The 12,409-nt window shown below is 37.5% G+C and overlaps 1 non-coding gene across 1 annotated transcript; it reads left to right on the top strand.

The window, feature by feature from the left end:
• The first annotated feature begins 4,177 nt into the window (after positions 1-4,177).
• LOC148573840 (small nucleolar RNA R71) lies at positions 4,178-4,285 on the top strand. The gene has a single exon (XR_015906552.1). It is a non-coding gene; the product is annotated as a small nucleolar RNA R71 (small nucleolar RNA).
• The last annotated feature ends 8,124 nt before the right edge of the window (positions 4,286-12,409 follow it).

Below are 12,409 nucleotides of genomic sequence, written 5' to 3'. Positions count from 1 at the left end.
TTCTTTCTCTTTTTTTTTTTCTGCAAGCTTTTGTATTCACTGCTTTTTCTTGCTTCAAGAATCATTTTTATGATTTTTCAGATTATCAAATAATATGTCTCCTGTTCATCATTCTTTCAAGAGCCAACATATTTAACATTCTAAAACATCAACTTCAAAAGACATATGCACTGTTCAAGCATTCATTCAGAAAACAAAAAGTATTGTCTCCACATCAAAATAATTAAACTAAGTTCAAGGATAAATTCGAAACTCATGTACTTCTTGTTCTTTTGAATTAAAAACATTTTTCATTTAAGAGAGGTGATGGATTCATATTCACTACTTTAAGGCGTAGACACTTAGACACTAATGATCATGTAATAAAGACACAAACATAGATAAACATTTAACATAAGAAAACGAAAAATAGAAAAATTGAGAACAAGGAATGAGTCCACCTTAGTGATGGTGGCGTTTCCTTCTTGAGGAACCAATGATGTCCTTGAGCTCTTCTATGTCTCTTCCTTGTCTTTGTTGCTCCTCCCTCATAGCTCTTTAATCTTCTCTAATTTCATGGAGGATGATGGAGTGCTCTTGATGTTCCACCCTTAGTTGTCCCATGTTGGAACTTAGTTCTCCTAGGGAGGTGTTGATTTACTCCCAAAAATTCTGTGGAGGAAAGTGCATCCCTTGAGGTATCTCAGGGATTTCTTGATGATGAGCTTCCTCACGTGTTTCTTGAGCTCCATGAGTGGGCTCTCTTGTTTGCTCCATCCTTTTCTTAGTGATGGGCTTCTCTTCCTCAATGGCAATGTCTCCTTCTATGAAAGCTCCAGCTGAGTAACATAGATGGCAAATAAGATGAAGGAAAGCTAGCCTTGCCAAGGGGGAGGGCTTTTCGGCTATTTTGTAGAGTTCAAGGGAGATGACTTCATGAACTTCTACTTCCTCTCCAATCATGATGCTATGAATCATGATGGCTCGATCCACAGTAACTTCAGATCGGTTGCTAGTGGGAATGATGGAGCGTTGGATGAACTCCAACCATCCTCTAGCCACAAGCTTGAGGTCCAGTCTTCTAAGTTGAACCGGTTTGCCTTTTGAGTCAATCTTCCATTGAGCTCCTTCCACACATATGTCCATGAGGACTTGGTCCAACCTTTGATCAAAGTTGACCCTTCTAGTGTAGGGGCGTGCATCTCCTTGCATCATAGGCAAGTTAAACGCCACCCTCACATTTTCCGGACTAAAATCTAAGTATTTCCCCCGAACCATGGTGAGATAATTCTTTGGGTTTCATGTCGGATTTCTGGATTCTCATTTCTCTTGAGTTTGAAAGGGACCTCGGGGATCACCTTTTTCTTGGCCACAACATCATAGAAGTGGTCTTGATGGGCTTTGGAGATGAATCTTTCCATCTCCCATGACTCGGAGGTGGAAGCTTTTGTCTTCCCTTTCCCTTTTCTAGAGGATTCTCTGGTCTTAGGTGGCATGGTAATGGAAAAACAAAAAGCTTATGCTTTTACCACACCAAACTTAGAATATTGCTCGCCCTCAAGCAAGAAAAGAAAGAATAGATGAAGAAGAAGAAGAAATGGAGGAGAGGGAGAGAGAGATGTGTTTCGGCCAAGAAGAGGAGGAGGGGGTTGTGTTGTGTGAAATTGAAGAAGAATAGAGGGGTTTATATAGTGAAGGGAGAGGGGTTGGGTTTGGCCATTTAGGGTGGGTTTGGGTGGGAAAGTGATTTTGAATTTTGAAGGTAGGTGGGGTGTATGAAGTAGGTTTATGGGGAAGAATGGGTGGATGTGAGTGGTGAATAGGTAATAGGGAAGAGAGCTTGAGGTGATTGGTGAAGGGTTTTGGGGAAAGGTGTTTATTGGGAAGAGAGGATGAACATTGAGAAGAGGGAAGAGTATGAGTGGAGGTAGGTGGGGATCCTGTGGGGTCCACAGATGCTGAGATGATCCTGTGGGGTCCACAGATCCTGAGGTGTCAAGGAATTGCATCCCTGCACCAATTAGGCATGTAAAATGCCTTTGCATGCAATTCTAGCGTTTAAACGCCGAATTGATGCTTGTTCTGCGCGTTCAGCGCCCAGATGCAGCATGTTTCTGGCGTTGAACACCAGTTCTATGCTTGTTTCTGGCGTTCAGTGCCAGCTTTCCTCAGTGTGCATTTCTAGCGTCTGAATGCCAGGATGCTGCTTGTTTTGGGCGTTCAACACCAGATCCATGCTCTGTTCTGGCATTGAACGCCGGCCAGATGCTTCTTACAGGAGTTTAAACGCCAGTAAGCCCTTCCTTCAGGGTGTGATTTTTCTTCTGCTGTTTTTGATTCTGTTTTTGATTTTTCTATTTATTTTGTGACTCCACATGATCATGAACCTAATAAAACATGAAAGAACAACAAAAATAAAAATAAAATTAGATAAATAAAAATTGGGTTGCCTCCTAACAAGCGCTTCTTTAATGTCAATAGCTTGACAGTGGGCTCTCATGGAGCCTCACAAATGTTCAGAGCACTGTTGAAACTCCCCAACACCAAACTTAGAGTTTGGATATGGGAGTTCAACACCAAACTTAGAGTTTGGTTGTGGCCTCCCAACACCAAACTTAGAGTTTGACTGTGGGGGTTCTGGTTGACTCTGTTTTGAGAGAAGCTTACTGTGCCTCTTTTCCATGTTTACAGAAGCATGTCCTTGAGTTTTAAACTCAAGGGAGTCCTCATTCAATTGAAGGACTAGTTCACCTCTGTTAATATCAATCACAGCTCTTGCTGTGGCTAGGAAGGGTCTTCCAAGGATGATGGATTCATCCTCATCCTTCCCAGTATCTACGATTATGAAATCAGCAGGGATGTAAAGGCCTGCAACCTTTACTAACATGTCCTCTACTTGTCCATAAGCCTATTTTCTGGAATTGTCTGCCATCTCTAATGAGATTTTAGCAGCTTGTACCTCAAAGATTCCCAGTTTCTCCATTACAGAGAGTGGCATGAGGTTTATTCCTAACCCAAGGTCACATAGAGCCTTCTCAAAGGTTATGGTGCCTATGGTACAAGGTATTAGGAACTTTCTAGGATCCTGTTTCTTCTGAGGCATTCTCAGTTGATCCAATGCATTTAGTTCATTGGTGAACAGGGGAGGTTCATCTCCCCAAGTCTCATTACCAAATAATTTGGCATTCAGCTTCATGATTGCACCAAGGTACTTGGCAACTTGCTCTTCAGTGATATCCTCATTCTCTTCAGAAGAAGAATACTCAGCAGAGCTCATGAAGGGCGTAAGGAGGTTCAATGGAATCTCTATGGTCTCTAGATGAGTCTCAGATTCCTTTGGTTCCTCAGAGGGAAACTCCTTATTGATCACTGGATGTCCCAGGAGGTCTTCCTCCTTGGGATTCACGTCCTCCCCTTCCTCTCTAGGTTCGGCCATGTTGACTATGTCAATGGCTTTGCACTCTCCTTTTGGATTTTCTTCTGTATTGCTTTGGAGAGCATTAGGAGGGGTTTCAGTGATCTTCTTACTCAGCTGGCCCACTTGTGCCTCCAAATTTCTAATGGAGGATCTTGTTTCATTCATGAAACTCACAGTGGCCTTAGATAGATCAGAGACTAAGTTTGCTAAATTAGAGGTATTTTGTTCAGAGTTCTCTGTCTGTTGCTGAGTGGATGATAGAAAAGGCTTGCTATTGCTAAACCTGTTTCTTCCACCATTATTAAAGCCTTGTTAAGGCTTTTGTTGATCCTTCCATGAGAGATTTGGATGATTTCTCCATGAGGGGTTATAGGTGTTTCCATATGGTTCACCCATGTAATTCACCTCTGCAATTGCAGGATTCTCAGGATCATAAGCTTCTTCTTCAGAAGATGCCTCTTGAGTACTGTTGGATGCAGCTTGCATTCCATTCAGACTCTGAAAAATCATATTGACTTGCTGAGTCAATATTTTATTCTGAGCCAATATGGCATTCAAAGTATCAATTTCAAGAACTCCCTTCTTCTGAGGCGTCCCATTACTCACAGGATTCCTCTCAGAAGTGTACATGAATTGGTTGTTAGCAACCATGTCAATGAGTTCTTGAGCTTCTGCAGGCATTTTCTTTAGGTGAATGGATCCACCTGCAGAAGTATTCAATGACATCTTAGCTAATTCATACAGACCATCATAAAATATATCCAGGATGGTCCATTCTGAAAGCATGTCAGAAGGACACTTTTTGGTCAGTTCCTTGTATCTCTCCCAAGCTTCATAGAGGGATTCACCTTCTTTCTGTCTGAAGGTTTGAACATCCACTCTAAGCTTACTCAGCTTTTGAGGAGGAAAGAACTTGGCTAAGAAAGCCTTGACTAGCTTATCCCAAGAGTTCAGGCTATCTTTAGGTTGAGAATCCAACCATATTCTAGCTCTGTCTCTCATAGCAAAAGGGAAAAGCATAAGCCTGTAGATCTCGGGGTCAACCCCATTGGTCTTAACAGTATCACAGATCTGCAAAAATTCAGTTAAGAACTGAAAAGGATCTTCAGATGGAAGTCCATGAAACTTGCAGTTCTGCTGCATCAGAGAAACTAATTGAGGTTTCAGCTCAAAATTATTTGCTCCAATGGTAGGAATGGAGATGCTTCTTCCATGTAAATTGGAATTAGGTGCAGTAAAGTCACCAAGCATCCTCCTTGCATTATTATTATTTTTGGCTGCCATCTCCTCTTCTTGTTCAAAAATTCCTGTAAGGTTGTCTCTGGATTGTTGTATTTTAACTTCTCTTAGTTTCTTTTTCAGAGTCCTTTCAGGTTCAGGATCTGCTTCAACAAGAATGTTCTTGTCCTTGCTCCTGCTCATATGACAAAGAAGGGAATAACAAAGAAAATATAGAATCCTCTATGTCACAGTATAGAGATTCCTTTGTGAGTAGAAGAAGAAAAGAATGTAATGTAAGGAAAGAGAAGAGAGGAGAATCCAAACACAAGGGTGAGGAGAGCAGAGATATGAGATGAAGAGAAGTGTTAGTAAATAAATAAATAAATAGAAGAGGATGAGAGAGAGAAGTTTTCGAAAATAATTTTTGAAAAAGAGTTAATGATTTTTGAAAATTAAGATAAAATTAAAATTAAAATTAAAAATTGAAACAATTAATTAATTAAAAAGAATTTTTGAAAAAGAGGGAGGTATTTTCGAAAATTAGAGAGGGATAGTTAGTTAGGTAGTTTTGAAAGAGATAAGAAACAAACAAAAAGTTAATTAGTTAGTTGAAACAAATTTTGAAAATCAAATTTTAAAAGATAAGAAGCTAAGAAGTTAGAAAAGATATTTGAAAGAGATATGATATGAAAAGGTATGATAAAAAAGATATGATTTTGAAAAAGATAAGATAAAAAGATATTTTTGAAAAGATATGATTGAAATTAGTTTTGAAAAAGATTTGATTTTTAAAATCACAATTAATGACTTGATTCACAAGAAATCACAAGATATGATTCTAGAACTTAAAGTTTGAATCTTTCTTAACAAGTAAGTAACAAACTTGAAATTTTTGAATCAAAACATTAATTGTTGATGATATTTTTGAAAATATGATGTAAAATTAAGAAAAAGATTTTTGAAAAATATTTTTAAAATTTTCGAAAATAGATAAGAAAAATGAAAAAGATTTGATTCTTGAAAATGATTTTGAAAAAGATAAGATTTTCAAATTGAAAATTTGATTTGACTCATAATAAATAACTAAATTTTAAAAATTTTTGAAAAAGTCAACTCAAATTTTCGAATTTATGAGAAGAAAAGGGAAAGATATTTTTTTTTATTTTTGAATTTTTAATGATGAGAGAGAAAAACATGAAAAAGACTCATAACATAAAAATTATGAATCAAAACACACAATGCATGCACGAACACTATGAATGTCAAGATGAACACCAAGAACACTTTGAAGATCAAGATGAATATCAAGACTTATTTTTGAAAAATTTTCAAGAAAAGAAAACATGCAAGACACCAAACTTAAAAATTTTTCATGCATAGACACTATGAATGCAAGAATGCATATGAAAAACAAGAAAAGACACAAAACAAGAAAATATGAAGATCAAACAAGAAGACTGGCCAAGAACAACTTGAAGATCACGAAGAACACTATGAATGCATGAATTTTCAAAAAAAATGCATAAAGAATTTTTAGAAAAAAATGCAATTGACACCAAACTTAAAAATTGACTCAAGACTCAAACAAGAAACACAAAATATTTTTGATTTTTATGATTTTATAAATTTTTTTTTTGTATTTTTCGAAAATTATTTGAAAAAGAAAATAAGGATTTCAAAATTTTTAATATGAATTCCAAGAATCTTGCACTCTTAATCTAAAGCTTCAGTCCAGGAATTAGACATGGCTCACTAGCCAGCCAAGCTTTCAGTGAAAGCTCCGGTCTAAAACGCTAGACATGGCCAATGCCCAGCTAAGCTTCAGAATACAAATCAATCATCCAACAACAAATTTTATTAGCAACAACTAGCTTGCTCTTGTGATGATGGTTTGGAAGCCTTAGTCCAAATGAATTTAGACATGGCTTTACAGCCAGCTAGGCTTCAACATGCTTCATGAAACACTAGAATTCATTCTTAAAAATTCTGAAGAAAAATATATGTTATTTTATTTTATTTTTTTTTCGAATATTAATTGGGAAAAATGAAAAAGAAGAAAATATTTTTGAAAAATTTTTGAAAACTTTTTGAAAATAAAATAAGAAGAAAATTACCCAATCTGAGCAACACGATGAACCGTCAGTTGTCCAAACTTGAACAATCCCCGGCAACGGCGCCAAAAACTTGGTATGCGAAATTGTTACTCTGAGGTTGTAAAATTTGTTGTTCGTTCTCTCCCTGGCAATGGTGCCAATAACTGGTGCACAATACCATGGTCCAAACATAACTTCACAACTTCGCACAACTAACCAGCAAGTGCACTGGGTCGTCCAAGTAATAAAACCTTACGTGAGTAAGGGTCGATCCCACGGAGATTGTTGGTATGAAGCAAGCTATGGTCACCTTGTAAATCTCAGTCAGGCGGATTAAATTGGTTATGGAGTTTTCGAATAATAATAATAATAAATAAACAGAAAATAAAGATAGAAATACTTATGTAATTCATTGGTGAGAATTTCAGATAAGTGTATAGAGATGCTTTCGTTCCTCTGAACCTCTGCTTTCCTGCTGTCTTCATCCAATCCTTCCTACTCCTTTCCATGGCAAGCTTTCTGTAAGGGCATCACCGATGTCAATGGCTACATCCCATCCTCTCTGTGAAAATGGTCCAAATGCTCTGTCACGGCATGGCTAATCATCTGGAGGTTCTCGATCATACTGGAATAGGATTTACTATCCTTTTGCGTCTGTCACAATGCCCAGCACTCGCGAGTTTGAAGTTCGTCATAGCCATCCCTTTCCAGATCCTACTCGGAATACCACAGACAAGGTTTAGACTTTCCGGATCTCAGGAATGGCCATCCATGGGTTCTAACTTATACCACGAAGATACTAATAACTCGGACTCGGTCCCCTGTATTAGATATCTAAGAGATACTCATTCTAGCTTGGTTGCATGTAGAACGGAAGTGTTTGTCAGGCACGCGTTCATAAGTGAGAATGATGATGAGCGTCACATAATCATCACATTCATCATGTTCTTGGGTGCGAATGGATATCTTAGAAGAGAATAAGTTGAATTGAATAGAAAATAGTAGTACTTTGCATTAAATCATGAGGAACAGCAGAGCTCCACACCTTAATCTATGGAGTGCAGAAACTCTACCGTTTGAAAATACATAAGTGATAATGGTCTAGGCATGGCCGAATGGCCAGCCCCCATGAAAGTCTAAGATAGCATAAAACTGATCAAAAGATGATCCAAAGATGTAAATACAATAGTAAAAAGTCCTATTTATACTAAACTAGCTACTAGGGTTTACAGAAGTAAGTAATTGATGCATAAATCCACTTTCGGGGCCCACTTGGTGTGTGCTTGGGCTGAGCTTGAAGTTTACACGTGCAGAGGCTTCTTTTGGAGTTGAACGCCAAGTTGTAACGTGTTTTTGGCGTTCAACTCTGGTTCGTGACGTGTTTCTGGCGTTTAACTCTAGACTGCAGCGTAGAACTGGCGTTCAACGCCCTTTTGCGTCATCTAAACTCGGCCAAAGTATGGACTATTATATATTGCTGGAAAGCCCTGGATGTCTACTTTCCAACGCAGTTAGAAGCGCGCCATTTTGAGTTCTGTAGCTCCAGAAAATCCACTTTGAGTGCAGGGAGGTCAGAATCCAACAGCATCAGCAGTCCTTCTTCTACCTCTGAATCTGATTTTTTGCTCAAGTCCCTCAATTTCAGCCAGAAAATACCTAAAATCACAGAAAAATACACAAAATCATAGTAAAGTCCAGAAATATGAATTTAACATAAAAACTAATAAAAACATCCCTAAAAGTAACTAGATCTTACTAAAAACATACTAAAAACAATGCCAAAAAGCGTATAAATTATCCGCTTAATATATGGTGTGTAGAAACTCCACCGTTGAAAATACATAAGAACAAAAGGTCCAGGCATGGCCGAATGGCCAGCCTCCCAAAGAGGGTTCAATCATCAAAACATGATTAAAAGATGATTCCAGGATGATTAAAGGATGAAAATACAATAGCAAAAGGTCCTATTTATAGAAAACTAGTAGCCTAGGGTTTATAGAAATAGGTAATTAATGCAGAAATCTTCTTCCGGGCCCACTTGGTGTGTGCTTGGGCTGAGCATTGAAGCTTTTACATGTAGAGACTTCTCTTGGAGTTAAACGCCAGCTTTTGTGCTAGTTTGGGCGTTTAACTCCAGCTTTTATGCCAGTTTTGGCGTTTTGACGCCAGAATTTTTATGCTGACTTGGAACGCCGGTTTGGGCCATCAAATCTCGAGCAAAGTATGAACTATTATATATTGCTGGAAAGCCAAGTATGTCTACTTTCCAACACAATTAAGAGCGCACCAATTGGGCTTCTGTAGCTCCAGAAAATCAACTTCGGTGTGCAGGGAGGTCAGAATCCAACAGCATCTACAGTCATTTTTCAGCCTCTGAATCAGATTTTTGCTCAAGTCCCTCAATTTCAGCCAGAAAAGACCTGAAATCACAGAAAAACACACAAACTCATAGTAAAGTCCAGAAATGTAATTTTTATTTAAAAACTAATAAAAATATCATAAAAATTAACTAAAATATACTAAAAACTACCTAAAAACAATGCCAAAAAGCGTATAAATTATCCGCTCATCAAACCTCCAGTAATAACCCGCCAAACCTAGAAAACTTTTAATCTCTATCACAGAAGCTGGTTGCCCCATATTCATTACCACCTCAACTTTAGCAGGATCCACAGCTATTCCTTGCTTGCTCACTACGTGATCAAGAAACTTCACCTCACTCTTCCAAAACTCGCATTTAGATAACTTGGCGTACAGTTTTCTTTCCTTCAAGTTTTGTAGCAGAATCCGCAAGTGATCTGCATGCTCTTCTTCAGTCTTAGAGTAAATAAGAATGTCATCAATGAAGACGACAACAAACTTATCCAGATACGGACAAAAAATTATCTTCATGTAGTCCATGAATATTGCTGGAGCATTGGTTAACCCGAAAGACATTACTATGTACTCGTAGTGACCATAACACGTTCTAAAAGTAGTTTTCGAAATGTCTTCACCTCTAATCCTTATCTGATGATACTCGGATCGCAAGTCAATCTTAGAAAACACATCGTCTCCTTGTAAACTTCACAAACCCAATTTTCATATAAAACAAGTTCAAAATAATTTGAGGGTCCAGAAGTCGAGTGATAAATCCATATTTGACGATAAATTTTGGATTGATTTGAGTGGATTTCATCACATAAAATCACACTTAATCACTAAAATAGCATACTTTTGTGTTTCTCCCTAAATTGAGCTTAATTGTGAAAACATGCTATTTTGTGTTTATTTTGATCAATTTTATTCCACTTTCATTCTATTTGATGCCTTGATGCTTTTGATGAGTGATTTCAGGTGTAAGAGGTAGGAATGGCTTGATAAGAGTGGAGGAGAAGCATGCAATAGGGAGAAAACATGAAGAAAACAAAGGAGAAGCATATAGTGGAGTGTGCGTACACACAACCTACTATGCGTACGCACAAGAACCATAAAGCCATGTGTGTGTACGCATAACATCCTGTGCGTACACACAAGTGAAAGATCAGCAAGTGTGCGTACCCACACGTCTGTGCGTACGCACAAGTCCCAGCACGTGACTCACTTAATGCAAATTGCTGAGGGCGATTTCTAGGCCTCCATAGCCCAGTTTTGGGACTTTTAGCATCATGTAGGTCATTTTCAAGAGAGAGAAGCTCTCCCTTCTCTCTAGAATTAGAGTTTCTTAGCTTAATTTCTTTGTAATTTCTCTTTTTAATTCTTCTTTTCATCTAATTTCTTCTACCTTTCTTTGTTCTATTGCCTTAATTTCCTTAGTTTATCTTGTTAATTTCTCAATTTTGTCACTTTTATGTTTATGGATACTCTTGTTAATTTTACTTTCAATTAATGCAATTTATGTTTTCATGTTAATTGTTGCTACTTTTAATTGTTATTGTTATTTTCTTACTTTTGGTATCTTTAGAATTTATTTTCATTGCATTTTAATTTGATTCTATTTTCATGCACACCAAGTGTTTGATAAAATGCTTGGCTTAGTTTTTGCTTAGTTTTTCACACTCTTGGTTGGGAATTTGGGTGATTGGGTGAACTTGAGTTGTGGTGTCCATTCCACATTGTGTTAGGATTGTTAGTTGATTTGGTTTCCACTAACTCTAAGCCTTCCATTAATAGAGTTGGCTAGGACTTGTGGATTGGGATCCGATAAACCACTATTTTATGGTTTATCTTATGCTTAATTGAGTGGTTTTCATCAACTCTTTACCCACTTATTCATACTATTTGCATGGTTTTACTTTTTTCTTCCTGATTTTGTGCTATGATTGAAAACATGCTTCTTTGGACTTATATTTGCTAATATTAATCCGCTCTTATTACCATTCGATGCCTTGATATGTGTGTTAAGTGATTTCAGAGTTTATAGGGCAGGAATGACTCAGAGGATGGAAAGAAAGCATGCAAAAGTGGAAGGAATACAAGAAGTTGAAGAAATTGCTAAGCTGTTCAGCCTGACCTCTTCGCACTCAAACGGTCATAACTTGAGCTACAGAGGTCCAAATGATGCGGTTCTAATTGCGTTGGAAAGCTAACGTCCAGGGCTTTGATTTGATATATAATTTGCCATAGCTTTCGCAACACCGGACGACACGAATGTGTGGAACATGCGGACGCATGACCTGGCAGAAACGCAATCCACGCAAACGCGTGGACGACACCCTCCGCGTCACTTTGTGGCGGCCTGAACGTAACAGAAATCGCTGGGGGCGATTTCTGGGCTATTTTCGACCCAGTTTTCGGCCCAGAAAACACAGATTAGAGGCTATAAGGTGGGGGAATCCATTCATTCATGATCATCAGCTCATAATTCACCTTTCATAATTTAGATGTAGTTTTAGAGAGAGAGAGGCTCTCTCCTCTCTCTTAGGATTTAGGATTAGGATTCCTCTTAAAGGATTTAGGATTCTTTATTATTTCAACTTACAATTTCTTCTGAGCTCTAGGTTCAATGTTCCTTTTATTTATTTTTCCAATTTAATTTATAAACTTTTCCATGTTAGATTTGAATATTCCATTTAATATAATTTGAGGTATTTCAGTTATAAGATTTTTTTATTTATGCTATGAATGCTTTCGATTTATCCAAATTATTTTCATTCGAGTAGATTCTCTTCCCTTTTGGCTCTGGTTAAGTAATTGGTGACGCTTGAGTTATCAAATAAAGCAGTGGTTGAAATTGGCAGATTACTAATTGATCTAGATCGCTCTAAAGCTAGTCTTCCCATAGGGATTGACTAGGACTTGAGGATCAAGCTAATTAGTCCACTTGATTTACCTTCATAGTTAGAGGTTAACAAAGTGGGAGAAAAAAATCCAATTCTCATCACAATTGATAAGGATAAATAGGATAGGGCTTTCAGTTCTTATACCTTGCCAAGAGATTTTATTATTGCTAATTTATTTTACTTGTCATCTAAATTACCTGTTCCTTACTTTCAAAATCCCTAATTTACAAAACTCATAACCAATAATAAGAACACCTCCCTGCAGTTCCTTGAGAAGACGACCCGAGGTTTAAATACTTCGGTTATCAATTTTAAAAGGGGTTTGTTACTTGTGACAACCAAAACATTTGTGCGAAAGGATTTTCTGTTGGTTTAGAAGCTATACTTACAACGCGATCATATTTTTATGTTTCTTTGCCGATAGAAAAACCGATCGT

Source organism: Arachis ipaensis, chromosome B2 (assembly GCF_059453495.1).
Source record: "Arachis ipaensis isolate K30076 ecotype BB chromosome B2, ASM5945349v1, whole genome shotgun sequence".
In the NCBI taxonomy this organism is placed as follows: Eukaryota; Viridiplantae; Streptophyta; class Magnoliopsida; order Fabales; family Fabaceae; genus Arachis; species Arachis ipaensis.
The sequence above is the reverse complement of the archived record's forward strand: the minus strand, read 5'-3'. Positions and strand labels throughout refer to the sequence as shown.